Source organism: Salmo salar, chromosome ssa07 (assembly GCF_905237065.1).
Source record: "Salmo salar chromosome ssa07, Ssal_v3.1, whole genome shotgun sequence".
Classification (NCBI taxonomy): Eukaryota; Metazoa; Chordata; class Actinopteri; order Salmoniformes; family Salmonidae; genus Salmo; species Salmo salar.
Window position 1 is genome coordinate 21,797,021 of NC_059448.1, and position 18,754 is coordinate 21,815,774.

General features: G+C 40.9%; 1 pseudogene; it reads right to left on the reverse strand.

Moving 5' to 3' along the window:
- The window catches only part of LOC123743870 (uncharacterized), a 119,399-nt pseudogene that overhangs the window by 66,610 nt on the left and 34,035 nt on the right, over nt 1-18,754 (reverse strand).

Genomic DNA, 18,754 nt, shown 5'->3' on the forward strand with positions numbered 1-18,754 from the left:
GTCATGAACATCCAGGAGCATGGACTTTGCTATACAATGCTGTGGCTTCGTTCTGCTGGTTGGGCTCTCAACGAATCACCTACGGGTGGGTCGTTGACAAGCTCCATTACTGAAGTAATTCAATAATAAAGTTAACTTGTTTTGAAGAAATTTAAAAGTCTCTCCTTTTGATTAGAATACTTCCATGACACAGTCCAGCCAGGTGAATCTGTAATTCTGAACTGTACAATACACACGGAGACCTGTGCAGGAGAACGCAATGTCTATTGGTTCAGACATGTCTCAGGAGAATCCTGTTTAGGAATTATTTACCACCATGGAGACAGGAGTGATCAGTGTAAGAAGAGCCCTGAGGCTGGGTCTCCTACACAAAGTTGTGTCTACAACCTCCCCAAGAGGAACCTCAGCCTCTCTGATGCTGGGACTTACTGCTGTGTCATGACTACACATGAGGATCACAATGGGTCAGATCAGCTTGGCAATGGCTGATAATCACCAGGCACGGTGGGGGTTTTGACACCCTCACACCCGGTCGTAAATTTAAGCAGGAGAGAACTTTCTGGCTCTCTATTGGGTGTCGTGTCTTTGGCTATGCCGGATTAAGTGATATGACATGCTAACCTATAAAATTCTTTCTCTAATTAATATTACCTGATTAACATTGTTGGGAAAAAGAAAGACGCGTTTGGGGCAGCGAGTGTTAACTGTCCTGTTACATAACAATCACATTTTGGAACAGTGAGGGCATTCTGACATCACATGCATTAAAAAACTCACACTGGGGCACCCATTAGACATATTTGGAACTCACGTTTGAAAAGGTTAACATGTATTACCTTTTAATGTGGCATAAACACAACCAGTCATGATGTTTTCATCTGATTGTCAAACAATCACTTCAAAAAGACATGCCTCTAGGCTACTGTCAAGTCTACTCCTGCTCCCACTCTCCGGCTTTCGACGTCACCGGTTTACTAACCACCGGTCCTGGCAACCATTATTACTCACACCTGGCATCAATCATTACGCGCACCTACTCCTCATGATGAGGCACACCTGGACTCCATTTTCTCACTCATTACCTCCCCTATATCTGGCACTAACTTAGGTTTATTCCCCAGGCATTATTGATGTTGTTTTATGTCCGTACGCTACCCTTGTTTCTTGTATTGTTCCATGTTCTGTTTTTTTATTCCTAAACTCACCACCTGCACTTGCTTCCCAACTCCCAGCATCTACGTTACAGAATATTGCCTCAACAAATGGAAGCAGCAGGAAATCAGGACATCTCCCAGACGGTCAATGAACAGAGATACCTACTACTTCGTCAACACCACGACCAGCTGGCGCAACTGGGGAAGGCTGTGGAAGAGGTCATTTGCAGTCTTCAACGTCTCAAACATACCCAAGAGGCGTTGCCTTCAACTAGCGGAGGATAATCTGCCACTAGACGACCCAGCGACTCAGCACACCAGTCCATTCAGCAGTCCGCCCAGGTCAGCAATGCCCGTTTGTCCCTCCCGGATAAATATGATGGAACCCCATCTAAATGCGGCGGCTTCCTAGTCCAGTGCTCCCTCTATTTAGTGCACCAGATGGGAGCCCCCACCACTGAGAGGTCCACGGTTGCCACAGTTATTTCTCTGCTGACTGGACAGGTGTTGGAGTGGACTACAGCCGTCTGGGAGAGAGGAGAGGAGGAGCTGGATCCGTATGAGGGGTTCATGGCTCTGTTCAGAGGTATCTTCCATCATCCGCTGGAGGGCAGAGAGGGGGGTGAGCGCCTATTCCAACTACAGCAGGATGACCAGACCACTGCCGAGTATGCTCTCACCCTCCGGGCTGTAGCAGCAAACAGCGGATGGAATGAGCCGGTGCTCTGTATGCTATTCAGAAGAGGACAGCGCGAGGAGGTCCAGACGGTACTGGCATGTTGTCACGACCACCTCTCCTTGGACGCACTCATCGCGATGGCCATCCATCTGGATAACCTAGTAAATTGAGCTAGATGTTACTTACAAGCTTTCCGGATGAAAAGAAAGATGAAGAGTTTGTTCATCTTGCTTGTTTCTTCAAGTGATGAGATTGACCTGTGTGAAATTCAGTCTCTCTACAGAACAGAAAGGAAACTTGCATTTGCTTACATTGGTTGATCTCCGGTACCGTCTGATCTGGATGTTCAGATTTGATTGGCTGGCCAGTAGGTCACGATTGCAACAAACACTGTCCATTCATGTTTTTGTACAGCTTGAACATATGTTGCACAACTTTATCACATTGCAAGTTTGATTTTGTCAATGTTTAGTTGTATTTTTAAACTGAATGTGACTACTGTGTTTTATCCTTTATTAGACCTAAATACAGCTCATACTGTCTACAATACTATGTACTACAGCCATCCACCTGAGGGCTTGTCCACCTGAAAGTATAAGACATAACCACAAGCATCAATGGATTACTTTACTTAATCTGTTGTTCTTGCCATTCTTGTCCATGGGAGTCATACAGTAGTTGTGACCTTGTTGGCCACATGCTATGACACTGTCATCACGTAGGGTTTCTAACACAAAGAAACATCTACAGAAAACATGATAATAGTCTTTGCTTAAAAACCTCTTACGGATAGGGGGCAGTATTTTCACGGCCGGATGAAAAACTTACCCAAATTAACCTGTTGAGGGTAGGGGGCAGTATTTGCACGGCCGGATAAAAACGTACCCGATTTAATCTGGTTATTACTACTGCCCAGAAACTAGAATATGCATATAATTATTGGCTTTGGATAGAAAACACCCTAAAGTTTCTAAAACTGTTTGAATGGTGTCTGTGAGTATAACAGAACTCATATGGCAGGCAAAAACCTGAGAAGATTCTGTACAGGAAGTGCCCTCTCTGACCATTCCTTGGGCTTCTTGACTCTCTTTATTGAAAATGTAGGATCTTTGCTGTAACGTGACACTTCCTACGGCTCCCATAGGCTCTCAGGACCCGGGAAAAAGCTGAATGAAGTCTTTGCAGCCCCTGGCTGAAAAACATTAGCGCCTTTGGTAAGTGGTCTATCAGAGGACAATGAGACTGAGGCGCATGCACGAGGCGACCCCATGTTTTTATTTTCTCTCTCTTTGAACCTAAACACGGTTTCCCGGTCGGAATATTATCGCTTTTTTACGAGAAAAATTGCATAAAAATTGATTTTAACCTGTTATGGCTAGGGGGCAGTATTTTCACGGTTGGATAAAAAATGTACCCGATTTAATCTGGTTACTACTCCTGCCCAGTAACTAGAATATGCATATAATAATTGGCTTTGGATAGAAAACACTCCAAAGTTTCTGAAACTGTTTGAATGGTGTCTGTGAGTATAACAGAACTCAAATGGCAGGTCAAAACCTGAGAGATTCCTTTACAGGAAGTGGCCTGTCTGACCATTTATTGTCTTTCTTTGACATCTCATTCCATTACAAAGGATCTCTGCGGTAACGTGACACTTCCCACGGCTCCAATAGGCTCTCAGAGCCCGGGAAAAACCTGAATGTCGTCATTCCAGCCCCAGGCTGAAACACATTATCGCCTTTCTCAAGTGGCCGATCAAGGGACTGTGGGCTTAGGCGCGTGCACTGGCCGCCCCCGTCTTTGTGATTTTTCCTCTGTTTACCGAAAAGGAGATTCCCGGTCGGAATATTATCGCTTTTTTACGAGATAAATTGCATAAAAATTGATTTTAAACAGCGGTTGACATGCTTCGAAGTACGGTAATGGAATATTTAGACATTTTTTGTCACAAAAATATTCATTCCTAAAGAGAACGGATAGATCCGGTTGGAATTTTATTGAAGATATATGTTAAAACAACCTAAAGATTGATTCTATGCATCGTTTGACATGTTTCTACAAACTGTAGTATAACTTTTTTGACTTTTCGTCTGGACTAAGTAAGCACGTGCGTTGTGGATTTGGGTTGTGAACCTAACGCGCGAACAAAATGGATGTTTTCGGACATAAAGATAAACTTTATCGAACATTTATTGTGGAGGTGGGATTCCTGGGAGTGCATTCTGATGAAGATAATCAAAGGTAAGTGAATATTTATAATGTAATTTATTAGTTTTATTGACTCCAAGATGGCGGGTTTCTGTTTGCTTGTTGTTGATGTCTTCTGGGCTGTACTCAGATTATTGCAAATTGTGCTTTCGCCGTGAACCTTTTTTGAAATCTGTCAAAGCGGTTGCATTTAGGAGAAGGTTGTCTATTATTCTGTGCATAACACTTGTATATTGATCAAAGTTTATGATGAGTATTTCTGTAATATGTGTGCTCATTGTGCTCATTCACCGGGAGGTTTGGAGGGAAAACATTTCTGAACATCACGCGCCAATGTAAAATGGAGTTTTTGGATATAAATATGAACTTTATCGAGCAAAACATACATGTATTGTGTAACATGAAGTCATATGAGTGCCATCTGATGAAGATCATCAAAGGTTAGTGCTTAATTTTAGCTGTACTTCTGGTTTTTGTGACGTCTCTCCTTGCTGTGAAAATGGCTGTGTGACTTTTCTTGTTTAGGTGGTGGCCTAACATAATCTAATGTTTTGCTTTCGCCGTAAAGCCTTTTTGAAATCGGACAATGTGGTTAGATTAAGGGGAATCTTAGCTTTAAAATGGTGTATAATACTTGTATGTGTGACAAATTTTAATTATGACATTTTTGCTGTTTTGAATTTGGCGCTCTGATTTTTAACTGGCTGTTGTCAAAATCAATCCCGTTAACGGGATCCTATCTCGAAGGGGTCCTCAACAGGTTATTAACCAGCAATATCTCATACACAATTTATTGTCCAATGTATGGACGGATATAAGCCCTCCCATCATATAAATATGAGGAGGCTCTTTCTTCTTGGCCCAGATTTTGATAATACTTTACATCACACTTAATTCTGTCATGTGTGTGGGGCAAAGTACTTCAGATATCTAGGTTAAATTACCCAATAGATAGTTCATTATGGTTTTTCACAGATTTCAGTTTACTATGAATAGATAACAAACTGCCTCATGAAAATAGTGGTCTACTGTTGCATAAATGGTCAACTTGAAGAGCCAGTAGATTGTGACACACCTGAGACAGTCTGCAGAGAACCACACAGAGAGAGAGAGAGAGACATAGAGAAAAAAAGAGCGATAGAAATATATACAGTACCAGTCAAAAGTTTGGACACACCTACTCATTTAAGGGTTTTCTTTATTTTTACTATTTTCTACATTGTAGAATAATAGTGAAGACATCAAAACTATGAAATAACACATATGGAATCATGTAGTTACCAAAAAAGTGTTAAACAAAATAAAATACTGTATATTAGCTAATAACAATTGAGATATCTGAAAGAGCCATGTGAGGAATTGTTATATTCATCCCAAGGGCACAACATACACTGGCTGCAAAAGACATGGATTGTTTTGGGGGGCATTACGACCACACAAAAGGGATGCTGCTGGGAAATCCGAGCCATTTTCAAGTGCTTGTCAAATTGTGAATGAAAGACTGATGAAGTGTGTGCAGCCTGTGTAAAACAAACAAAGCAGACTTCGTGCCTTTCATGTGACTTTTTTCAAATCATCATTAGAGTCGCATCATGCAGCCTTAGAATGTATAAAAAATCTAAACATATAGCCAAATGTTTGTATCACAACTAATGTTGCATTAGTAAATCTAAATTAAGCATATAGGAGGACCTGTTTCTTTGTTAACCGCTCAACACAGAATAGCCACATGTGCACACTCCGTCAAATTGTTTGGAGAAAATATACTTTCTATTTTATTTAGCTATGTTCAATTGTATTCTTCATACTTTAAAATAATATAAAATAATTCCACAGAATTCTAAGCAAATCTTGTCTGCTAAATGAACTAGTGTAGCCCACAGCCGTATGGCATAGCTAGATCAGGGCCTAACATAAGGACAACTCAGAGTATGCTATTCTGTTCCTCTGAACATGCTTTATTCATGTTCATAAAGCATAACACGTGCTTTATTCATCTTATCACAAGCAAGTCCATTTCAAATGAGTTTGGTAGAGAAGCAATGTACTTAATTCATTAGTAGCTACAGTTACAGTAATAAAGCTAATACAGTTGATAAAGATAAAGCTAATAAATAGCTATTTAATAAGGCTGTTTAATCTATCCACTTTTACTGTCATATTCCAGAGTACCCTGTCTCTTCCTCCATGTTGCTTCTCTGTCTTCTAGAACTGTTCTTCTTGTTTCTCAGATTCAGAGCAACGTAATGGAGATGGTCTGCATCTTGGGCCTGTGAAGAACAATGAGAAAATGGGGGAAATATTACTATATGTTACTATAAAATGTAACAATTATCACACATACAAAATATAAGGTCTTCTACTTACCCCTGCATCCGTACAAGACACTGCTGGACATGTTGTCAGAGAGACGGGTCCTGAAAAGAAATACCCCAAAGATAAAAATACAACCCCTTCTTCCACGCTAGCGGGACACCTGTCGACAACATCCGGTGAAATTGGAGGGCGTGCAATTCAATTAAATACTCGTAATATTAAACATTTTTGAACATACAAGTATCTGATATCGGTTAAAAGCTTAAATTCGTGTTAATCTAACTGCGTCGTCCGATTTACAATAGGCTTTACAGCAAAAGCATACCATGCAATTGTTTGAGGACGGCCCCACACATCAACATATTTTTCACAAATAGCGATTAAATAATCACTTACTTTTTGTAAATCTTCCTCTGTTTGCAATCCAAAGGGTCCCAGCTACAACATGAATGGTCGTTTTGTTAGATAAAATCTTTCTTTATATCCCAAAAAGTCAGTTAAGTTGGCACCATCAATTTCAGTAATCCACTCGTTCAATATGCAGACAAAGGAATCCAAAAAGCTTCCGCTAAACGTTGTTCAAACAAGTCAAACTAGGTTTCTATTTAATCCTCAGGTACCCTAAAATGTAAATAAACTATAATATTTCATACGGAAAGAAGTATGTTCAATAGAAAAGTAAAATTAGCAAGTGCGCATCCTCTTCGTTTCGCCCATCCTCTTTGTTTCGCCCACAGACTGATTTCCAAAACTCCAAATTCTTCCTCGTTTTGGAAGAAACAAGCCTGAAACCTTGAACAAAGACTGTTGACATCTAGTGGAAGCCATAGGAATTGCATAGGAATTTGGAGCCATAGGAATTGCTTGCCATTATAAGAGCCTGGGATCTCAAAAACATAAATATTCCAGTTGGTTTTTCTTTGGATTTTCTCCCGCCATATCAATTGTGTTATAGCCTCATACATTATTTTTACATTTCTACAAACTTCAAAGTGTTTTCCTTCCAATGCTACCAATATTATGCATATCCTGGCTTCTGGGCCTGAGTAACATGCAGTTTACTTTGGGCACATCAGTCAGGCGGAAATTCTGAAAAAAGGACCCTAGCCTTAACAAGTTTTTAAAGAAGAGCAACTTCTAAAAGGGAGTCACTTACCTCTGCACTGCAGACACTTTCTCTGGTTCCTATTGTACATGATGCAATCAAGGACAATGATCAGGATGAGAGAGAGAGCCAATGCTACTCCCAGGCAGTACACAAGGAGAAAAAGGTCACCGCCATTTTGTGTGAAAATAAATATGGTTATAGAAGTATAGTAACTACAGGTACGCTTGCACGTTTTCTTATGTGATCTAAAGATACAGTTTGACCAGAGCATGTGAGTGGAGTTGAGCAGTTGGAAATCCCACCCATTGCTCATGGAGCCTTGCTCAAGCACCTCTCCAGTGCTCCATGTCCTTTCCAACCGCTCCGCTAAAAACTGCTCCATGCTCACAGGAAAAAAAACTCCAAATTCGCTCCAATCACAATTTAACCAAACCCCATCTATTTTTGTGACTACCTGGACCTACAATTTGGTTTTGAAGTATTGAAACCAAACTATATGGATTTGAATGAAAAGTATTGGATAAACATGAAAAGGTGAACGTACAGTAAGAAGCACTCATCAATCAATCAATCAAATGTAATTATAAAGCCCTTTTCATCAGCAGATGTCACAAAGTGCTATACAGAAACCCAGCCTAAAACCCCAAACAGCAAGCAATGCAGATGTAGAAGCACGGTGGTTAGGAACCTAGGAAGACACCTAGAAAGGAAACAGGCTCTGAGGGGTGACCAGTCCTCTTCTGGCTGTGCCGGGTGGAGATTATAAGAATACATGGCATTTAAGGCCATATATACTATCAAGATGTTCACACGTTCATAGATGACCAGCAGGGTCAAATAATAATCACAGTGGTTGTAGAGGGTGCAACAGGTCAGTACCTCAGGATTAAATGTCAGTTGGCTTTTCATAGTCGAGAATTCAGAGGTCGAGACAGCAGGTGCGGTAGAGAGAGAGTCGAAAACAGGCCTGGCAGTCCTGATGCATGATCCTAGGGCTCAGGTCCTTCGGGACAGGAGGGAGAGAGAGAGAATTAGAGGGAGCATACTTATATATACACACAGGATACCAGATAAGACAGGGGAATTACACCAGATATAACAGACTGAACCTAGCCCCCCGACACATAGACTATTGCAGAATAGATGCTGGAGAATGGACACTGAGACATTTCAAATCGGCTACATGTCATATTAAAGAGGCTAAGAAGGGAAAAAAATGAATTATTTAGGCTATATTATTTAAATTATTTCAAGGCTAAAGCCTACAAAGAAATACATTGTGAAGCATTTGCAAGTCCGAGACAATAGGCTGTTAGCGCTCAAAAAGCGCTCAGCATTTAAAAAACATTTTGTTGTATTAAATCATTATCATCTATAAATTGCGCATATAGGCTGACTTACTTAGAAGTAAATACATAAATAAGAATATAATATGTTTCTAAACACTTCTACATGAATTTGTATGCTACCAGGATTACGGATAGTCCTGATGAATTGTGAATAATGATGAATGAGAAAGTTATAGACGCACAAATATCATACCCCCAAGGCATGCTGTATGACAAGGGTTATGTTGAGAGGTAGCTTGCAAGTAAGCATTTCATAGCACTGTTTACACCCCACTGTATACTGTATATATGATGAATTAAATTGGATTAGATTTTTGACAGTAAGGATGCTTGCCATTTCAGGAGACATAGTTCTAAAAGAGAGTACACCAGGGCTATATTTCCGGATAAATTTGGCCAGGAGGCCTATATTAGTCAGAGTTTGCAAACCAGCAACAAGGCACACTTGTTGTGTCAACACGAGATGCAGTTCAGCCTTTAGAGGAAACAGACCATCAAGTAGGTTGTTGAAAATGCTCTGTGGTATGCTGGGTATTTGGTGGCATTGATGAAGAGTGATGCAAAAAAACATGCTGCCAATCAGATGACTTTGTAGGAGTCCCACCATCCAGCATCCATTCCACACCTCTAACCGCATCAGTCCTCCGTTCCTGTACGGACTACTCCACCACCAGCTGGTTCTCTGTCCGTGGCCTTGACACCTGTGCCCTGCAGGGCCTCTGTTTATGATCTCCAAACCTGTGCCCGGCTGGGCCTCTGTTCATGATCTCCACACCTGTGCCTTGCTGGGCCTCTGTTCATGATCTCCACACCCGTGCCCGGCTGGGCCTCTGTTCATGATCTCCACACCTGTGCCCGGATGGGCCTCTCTCTGTGCCCGACACCAGTGCTCGGCTGGGCCTCTGTTCATGATCTCCACACCTGTGCCCGGATGGGCCTCTGTCTGTGCCCGACACCAGTGCCCGGCTGGGCCTCTGTTCATGACCTCCACACCTGTGCCCGGCTGGGCCTCTGTCCGTGCCCGACACCTATGCTTGGCTGGCACTCAGTCTGCCCCGTCCTCTGCTCCTTACAGGCTGGGCATTCTGATGAAGCAGGCGATCAGTCACTCTCCATTTTCAGTTAGTTACAGTATATACAATTGTTATTATTTGTGTTCAGTTGTTTGTCCCTCTGTTGTGTCAAAAGTATTCTCCCCTTAATTCACTAAGGGAACAAAAGCCCTTAGCTGAATTCTCTAATTACATTTTGATCAATTAATGTCAGTCTTTGAATGCTCCATTGTATAAACTATTTAATTTTCCAGCTTGCGTGCATTGTGCACTGATTTCAAACAATTAGGGTATATTTGTCATTCTCACGTCTTCCTCCAATTCTGTCTTCAATTACTTCCTTTATTTTACAATCATAACAATTTCGCCAACATTAGGTTTTCGATGTGAACATGATAATACATTTATAAATTAAGCCATGTCTCTTATTTGAGATAAACAAGATTTAACTCCTGTGGCGTTTAGGCTTAACACATTTAGGCTATACATTCATGTCTATAAAGTTGAATCCTGAAGAGGGTGAGTGGTTTGACAAAAAGAGACAGGTTTTCATAATTAAAAAGTGATGATGATGACAGATTGACAGGCTGAGAGGAACGAGGATTGTCGGATGAAGCCCAATTCTTTTCTACTCTTAGATTGTCACGGTAAGGAGAGGAAAGCATTAAAAACAGCTAAATACAGCAGCGGGGTCGGCATTGGCGAGTCGGCATTGGTCGGCATTGATACAGGGTCGGCATTGGCGAGTATGTTCATTCTTGGTTGAAAATGCCCTCAGATTTCGCTACACTCGTTAATTCCTGGTGTCGCAACCTCGACTGATGAGCTATGTCCTGCGCCAAGGCGGCATTAGATTATTAATTACATTAAACCGATATTGCCATTACCAGTATATTTGCGTGGAGCAGTGTAAGGAACCGTATGTTCCAACTGATGGCCTTCCTACTGCACAGAATGTGGGCAATACAGCTTTACCTGCCAGAGCTTCCTGGGCATCCAGAGCAGCAGAGGATGGGCAAAGTACCTCTCCATCTCTACTGAGCTGCAGATGGTGGTGAATGGCGGTCCCACCACATTTTGTCAACCCTGGCAAAGTCCATCTCTGGAACCCCATTCCCCGACCACCTGAACAATGCCTTGTTCCACATCAGGCAAAATGCGTTGCCATCCCTTGGGGAGGCATACAGCTCTCCCTGAAATCAAAAGACAACAACATCCCCACATGAGAAATAATGTACTGATGATAAGTTCCCCAAAGAACAGGTCATCATATCACATGAGACATACTGTGTAGGCCTAGTATATCGTTTAAAATGCAAGTGCTCACTGTAAATACTTCAAATTCAGGCTGGAAGGGCTGAAAAGTAGAACTATTCATTTAATTAAATCAATAGATTAAACACCATCAAAAGACGATCTTTTGTTTTACTTATCTATTATCTCCATAAAGTAAAGATCATCATTAATGAAAATAATAACTCTGGTATGAAAATAGTGGGGTTAACAGACTATTTTGATGGTCAGAGTCATCGGATGTTAAACTAGTTAACGTTACGTTACTTCGTTAACTTCTTATGGGCAGGTGGGATGGTAGCGTCGCACCTGCATAATGCATATTTCCCATCACCTAAGGAACAACAACAATACCAGTCTGGTGTAAAGCTTTCTGTGCTGTATTGACGTATCTTGAAAATAACATCTGCTGCTTTAGATTGAACAGTCATATCTCAGTTATTGTTTTCATATCAACAAAAAATAAGCTATTTTCTTTACTTTCAGGGTGCGAGCTGATCAAGGGGTCGAAAAAGTAATTATTGCCAGATGTTCACTGTCCGACGAACATGCCGTGAAAACTTTTGCTGGCAAAAGTGTCCATAACCAGAGGTAATTAAACTGCTCTGTGTTATTTTTCTCTCTTCCTCTCTGCCTGTCTTGTTGTACATGGAACCAGTCTCACATGCACAGTTTGGAGGAGGAAGGATACCTTGACCTGTTGAATTCTATCCACCTCTTCTGTGTGGGATATGTGTTCCTACCTCGTCTGCGGGCAGATCTGCAGCATTTCAGAGAGTTGGAATAATCACCCTAAGTATAGAGGCAAACCTGACACCTCACCAGCTGTGGCATATCGGAATGCTCCAAACACCTGTGCACATTTTTGTTTTGCCTTAGCACTACACAGCTGATTCAAATGATCAAGTTATCATCAAGCTTCAAGCGGTATTTATGTCTAATAATGACATCATCTTCTATTTTTTGTCCTCATGTGTCTGTTTTTCGGCATAAAGTACTCTGTAGTCACTTAGCGTGGACACCAGGTGACACACAATAGCAGTCTCTCTCCTTCACTTCATCCCTCTCCCCCTTCTCCCTAAATCCTCTAGGTTATATCAGCTGTGTTGGTGAACCCCTCTCGCATCTGAACTTGCTGATACAGAGGGCACATCATGATCATGAAAAAAAACAAGGCTTAATCATGCTCTCTCTATCCATCTGTCTCTCATCTGCAGGTATGTTTTGATGTGAGAGAGGAAGCCAGTCCCGTCATCGCCACCTCACTCGCTCTTAGGATAACCTTCCGGCCAACTGTGGGCCCAAGGCTGGTTAGGAGACACCGCTAGAGACACTGTAATTGAGATGAACTGAGAGAATATTAGGGTAGCACTGTAATTCATTAATCATATGCTGTCTGCCTCTGTTCTTATTTCTTTCCCTTTCTGTCTTCTACACCTCTCTCCCCACCTCGTCTTTAATCCTCGTTTTATAATGCACACCATATGTGCATTGAAGTACAGATTGAACTTGTATTTATAATATAATATTACAATTATCATAATTACAATGCATGTATTATGTATTTATAACACCCGGATAATGAACTTCTTTCAATTAAGCGTTTCACATTCTCCACTGGTTGAAATTAAGTATCTCATTGAAATACTATCCTGTGTCCTCATTATGAATTCAGATGAAGGGAGTTATGTAGTTCTGTATATATGAATTATAAATCAGCCTTTACTTAAATCATGTTTTTAGTCTATTGCATAGTTGCAATGTGTAATCATTGATGTCCCAGAAGCAGGAGTGGTAAACACTGTTGAAGTGTATAGTTGTAATACATACATGCAGACACAGCATCATTCAAAGAATGGAGTTTGATACACCTGGTGTTGGATATGACTGAAAAAGAATGTCTCACAGAGATTCAAACCTGAAATGCACCTTTATTTGCCAAGGAAGAGTACATGATCAGTGAATATATTCAATGTACAGGCTACAATGTGGAGATCTCATGCGTGGTAATAACTACAGTACATGTATATAGGACTTGCATCCTTGGCACAATTGTCACGACTTCCACCGAAGTCGGTTCCTCTCCTTGTTCGGGCGGCGTTCGGCGGGCGGCGTTCGGCTGTCGGCGTCACCGGTCTTCTAGCCATCTTCGATCCACTTTTCATTTTCCAATTGTTTTGTCTTGTTTTCCTACACACCTGGTTCTCATTTCCCTCATTAAGTGTTGTGTATTTAACGCTCTGTTCCCCCTATGTCTTAATGTGGAATTGTTTGTTGTAAGTGCTTGTGCACATGTTTACTGGTGCGCGTCGGGTTGTGTACCCATGTTGGTTATTTCTTTATGCTGTTGGTTTTGAAATTAAACTGCTCCGGCTATTACCTAGTTCTGCTCTTTTGCATCTGACATCACTGCCACCAGTTACGCACCCCTTACAACAATGAAGTTATTGTATTCTACTCAAGCCATAGGCTTCATTAATGCCATTCAGACTTGAAGTTGATACAACAACTATGATAGCTGAGGTTCATAGATTGGTATGAATATTAGTTCAGAACACAACGTTTTAGGGTCCATACACAGATCGGCTACATACTGTAGCTAGCTACACATCAATAGGCATACAGTTATTTTTATCCACCACTACATAAATAAGCAAGTAAATAGTTAGCTACACATCCATAGGCATACAGTTATTTTTATCCACCACTACATAAATAAGCAAGTAATTAGTTAGCTAGCTATGTTACTTCAGCTGCATTGCACGGCATTCAATTTGTAGTAAATGCTTTAGCTAGCTAGATTCTTTACATCCACTGTTTCCCAAGACGACAGCCTGGTTTGCTGGTTTTCTCAGGAGTCCTTAAAAACAACACAAATTACAATGTCATACTGTACTCATGACATAACACCAGCAAGCTCGCTGGCTAATGTTACCCAGTCAGTTAACTTGCTAAATCATGATTTTTGTAAACTAACTTTATGACAAAAAAATATGGACATTCGTTTGTCTCTACATTAACTAACATATTCCTCTCAATTGTAGATTTTTAGCTTGACTCGTTATGACGTTATAATTATTTACAATTGCTTCCCCCATAATGTTTTGTCAGCCATCTTTGCTGAAGAAATTCACCAGGGATGGGTGGCTCGCGTCAAATTCGTCACTGGAAGCACTCGATATGATTGGTCATATAAAATCCTTGGGACCCAAATGCATAATGAGTGCTCTAACTCCCCCTTGTGGTGGTCTGGATCAATGAAGCTGTGATGCTGGGTACCTCTAAGTCCTGCGGTGTAAGCTTTTTTGTTGTTGTAAACTTTTAAAGGAAAAACCACGGTACCTGTGCTCTGTTGTATCGGCTGGCGTGTTACCATGTTAGTGTGCACTTGTTATTATGTGTCTCGTCCCATGTATTGTTATTACGGGTCTTGTCCCGTGTATTTATTAGAGGTTTACACCTCGCTCTTTGTTTGGGTTACAGCCCTGTGTTATATATATACACACGTGTTTGTTTTGGTCTTCGTCCCCGTCATGTTCATGACAAAAGGTATTTTGGGGAGTGAAATAAAAAAAACTATTTTGTATTCCTGCGCCTCCTATCATTATACAATGTGACATTTACGTGTTTGAATGCCGTCATCTGTCTTCTATCTCTGTTGAATCCAAGCTTTCTTGAAAGGCGGTTTTGGCTATGTATTCACTCAGCTCACTTGTAAGGCTCTGATTGTCCACCAGTGGTCACTATGTCCTTCTTCTTAGTTGTCTGGTCAACCATGGGCTGTTTCCTCAGAACAGTTCTTAGCTGAACTAGTGATTGTCTGAGAGGGGTTTTCTCTTTTTTCCATCACGGGTAGATAGTCAAAGTTCCAAACCACTTTACATGCGCAGCTGCAGACTGGCGGTGTCGTGGTCTGATAAGTTAATTTAGTTCACCTCGTGTTGAGGTTGAGAGTGGCGTAGCTAGTTACTGTGCAAGGTATGCAAGGTAAACAATTATCTCATTACAAAACTAAAATCACATTCCTATCTTAAAAAAAATACACATTTTGGATGGAGACTTCATACCTGTAGTGTAAATACTCTTCAAATTACAGTATTTCCTTTATAGTCTTAATAATAACATCACAAAATGAAAAACAATATGACATGATTATTATTTAGGTCCCCACTGACCATTCCCCACATTCTGATTGTTCCAGTGTTCACTTTTTGGACGTTAGAGTTTTTGACAGCAAAAGTCTTCTGGAGACAAAGGACATTCCAATCCCATGTCATGACGTTGGCCTGTGGGTAAGGTTTATGACCCCCCCCCCCCCCCATAAATACCTTTCTCCCTTCCCCTCTCTGACCCTACTGAAGGACTTGAATAGCCTGTGTTAAATATAGAGAGTCTGGGAACATCAAACAAATGGGGAAAAGGAACCATATTTTGGTAATAAAACCAGTTGGAAATATGCTTGGGAACGTAATGAGTATGTATGTCAGTTCGGTTGTCATCTGAGACATTATGACTGATGACAGGACGACATAAACTGTACCTGAGAAAGTATACACCCTCTAGTTATCAGAGTCACATGGAATTGTTATGCAATTGAAATGTTTGATATTGAAATTGTTTGTTAGGAGATTAAATGTAATTTTAGCTTCCAAATGAGAGAATTGGGTTTTCATAAGGAAAGTGCCCTGCTTGATCAGTGGCCCACCCCTGTGAAGAGACAGGGGTTATAAACGATGAAACACATCCTTCCCCCTCTCCACTATATAAGCCTTTGATGAAAAGATAACCACGTTGTTCCAGTACGTGAGGTCTGCAGCCTCTACGTTAGAAGGACACACGTCAAGTACAGAACTAAGCCAACCTCGGCGTGAGCTTTGGTGGCGAATGGTATGAACTTTGAGCTTATTCACTACAGAAGTGATACTTCCTAGCCGTTGAGTTAGCAGCGGCCGCTGTAGACGGGAGCTAGGAAAGGACGGACGATGGATCCAGTCTAACAACCAGACGAAGATACCACCACGTATTCAATTTACCACCAGAGACATTCTTCCGAGGACAGGAAGATCTGTTGGCCAACCCGGCCAGCATCTACGACCAATCTACCGAAGCGCAGCTCAGAGTAAATATTTATTGCATTTTCCTTTTCCAAATGGGCAGTAATTTAGAATGCATAAGATAATGTATTTACGATAGCATAGCTGCTGTTTCTTCGTTCCTAAGTCTTCCCGCTCTTTCATTCAAGCCCAACCCCCTTTCCTTTGTGTAACAAGCCTCATACAGGTTCTGTCCACCAGGACGTTTTCTGTATGACATCATTTGTATTCTGTGTATATGTAATTCTGTGTGATTAGTTTAGGTATTTAGTAAATAAATAATTAAACCCAATTTGGTATTGCTGATTCAACTTGTTAGCCAGGGTTCGTGAAGATAACCAAGAATTTACAAAGTTCATTATGAGACTGAAAATAAGATAAGGGTTAATATTGACTGCTACCGATGTAAAGTATTACTAAGTATTTTAAGAGTTTATTCGGAAGATAACGGCTCTATAAACGTTCTTCCGTGGTGCCCCGACTTTCTAGTTAATTACATTTACATGATTAGCTTAATCAGGTAATATTAATTAGAGAAAGAATTTTATAGGTTAGCATGTCATATCACTTAATCCGGCATAGCCAAAGACACGACATTTGTTGCCCCCTGTGAGGAATCTAAAATAGGATGACGCTTTCATTTTGATTCAGCCTATATAAAATTGAAAAGCAGATTACATAATATACCAAGTTTATTATATACATTATGGGAATTGTAGACCGGAATTATTGGTGCGTGTGTGCTCTGGAGAATCGCCTCCGTGTTGTGCTCTGACGTAGTCAGTGGGTAGCATAAACTATACATTTATGTATGATGGCTGATAAAGCTATCTGAGAAATAGCGCGTTTGGCCAAACGTTTCAGACGCGTGTTGGCTAGGTCATTATTAATTTCTCGAGCGAGGACAAAGAGCCAGCCGATTGAAATTTAGGAGAGATTAGCTTGACCAGCGATAAGTATCTCTCTGTCTCTCTCGCGTTTCGATGCGAGTAGACCACGGTGCATTTCGTTGTTTGCCGCGAGTTCCGGTTAAAACATCGTCAAATATCGCCGAAAAGGGTTTGAACATAATACGTTATAAGTAAAACCTTTCCCCTGCCAAGGGAATCCTATGTTGTGCATTTTTCAGGCATAAAGTAGCATTAGCTTGCTCGAGATGCTAAGCTAACAAAAGGAAAAACAGCCATTTTGTTTTGTGCCACATTGTAATTCATCCGACTTGCGGAACGAAAGTCCCGCTCTGGGTACTTCCGCTTGATTTCAGCGTGTGCCAGCAGGGACCTCTGAAGAGTCACCAGTACTTTCCTTCAAGAAGAATTAGTCAGGTGACACTCAAGTCGTTACTCGTGATATCCAGACGGATATCGATGTCTTATTCAATTGAACTAATAAGTGAAATTGCCAGATTTACATTCTCAAATGGATCTTTTAAATAATATCCAAATTGATGAGTTTTCTAAATGAGACATTGTAATATTTTTTCCACATTAACCTAGATGAATAAACCTCTCAGGTTAATTAAAGTTTAAATCCCAAATAGCCTATACAGGTTTGATTTATCATTAAAATTGATCAATCAGTAAAATTTGGTTTTTGCAAAACCCATTCAGTAATCCAGTACTGACAGAAGTCCCGCCCCCACGGGAATCCCATGTGGCTTCGGCCCAAGGAAGAAGTGTACCATAGTGGGGAGTGTTCCCAACATTTGAACTACTGTTTACACTTATGATATCCAATCAATGGAGATTGTATGGATTATCATCTCATTCAATTTAATAAGTTAAATTGTTGAACATACCTGAATGTTCTTGCAATCAAATGAGACACTTTTAAACTTCCCATATTAACCTGGATGAAGCAACCTCTCAGGTTAATTCAAGTTTAATACCCAGATAGCCTACCCAGGTATGATTAATCATTGGCATTGATTAATTAATTCAATTTGCTTTTGCAAATTCATTCACGTCCAACTTCCACATTACTGGTACAGTACTGATGGTTCGTCAACATCTATGAATAGATTAAACTTGTCTTTGCAGCTTCCAATGAATTCCATACCCAAACATTGAAAAAAAAATAGGAAAATGTTTCCTCTAAATTTTTCGAATAATGTGCAAGCTACCAAAGGAGGTGGTCACCACTCCTCCGCTAATTAGTGAACCTCAACTCATAAAAGGATCGATCTCTGACCTCAGCAGGGATACCAACCCTAATTATGACATTAGCGAAAACACAGCCGAAATTGCGAACGCTCTCCAAAATCAACCATCAAACACAGGCTTTGTGACGGTTCTCTCCACTTTAGCACTTATGTATCGCCATCAAAGGTTGGCATCGGTCCAATACCACAGTGCACAGCTGAAGCACGTGCAAGACATGGCTAACATGAGGGCACAGGTGGAGAGAACTGAGCAACTATTGACAAAAGCAGGAAATGAAAACATTCTGCTAGCCAAGGAACTGCGTTTGAAATCGGAAGAATTAAAAGTAATTGCAAATACT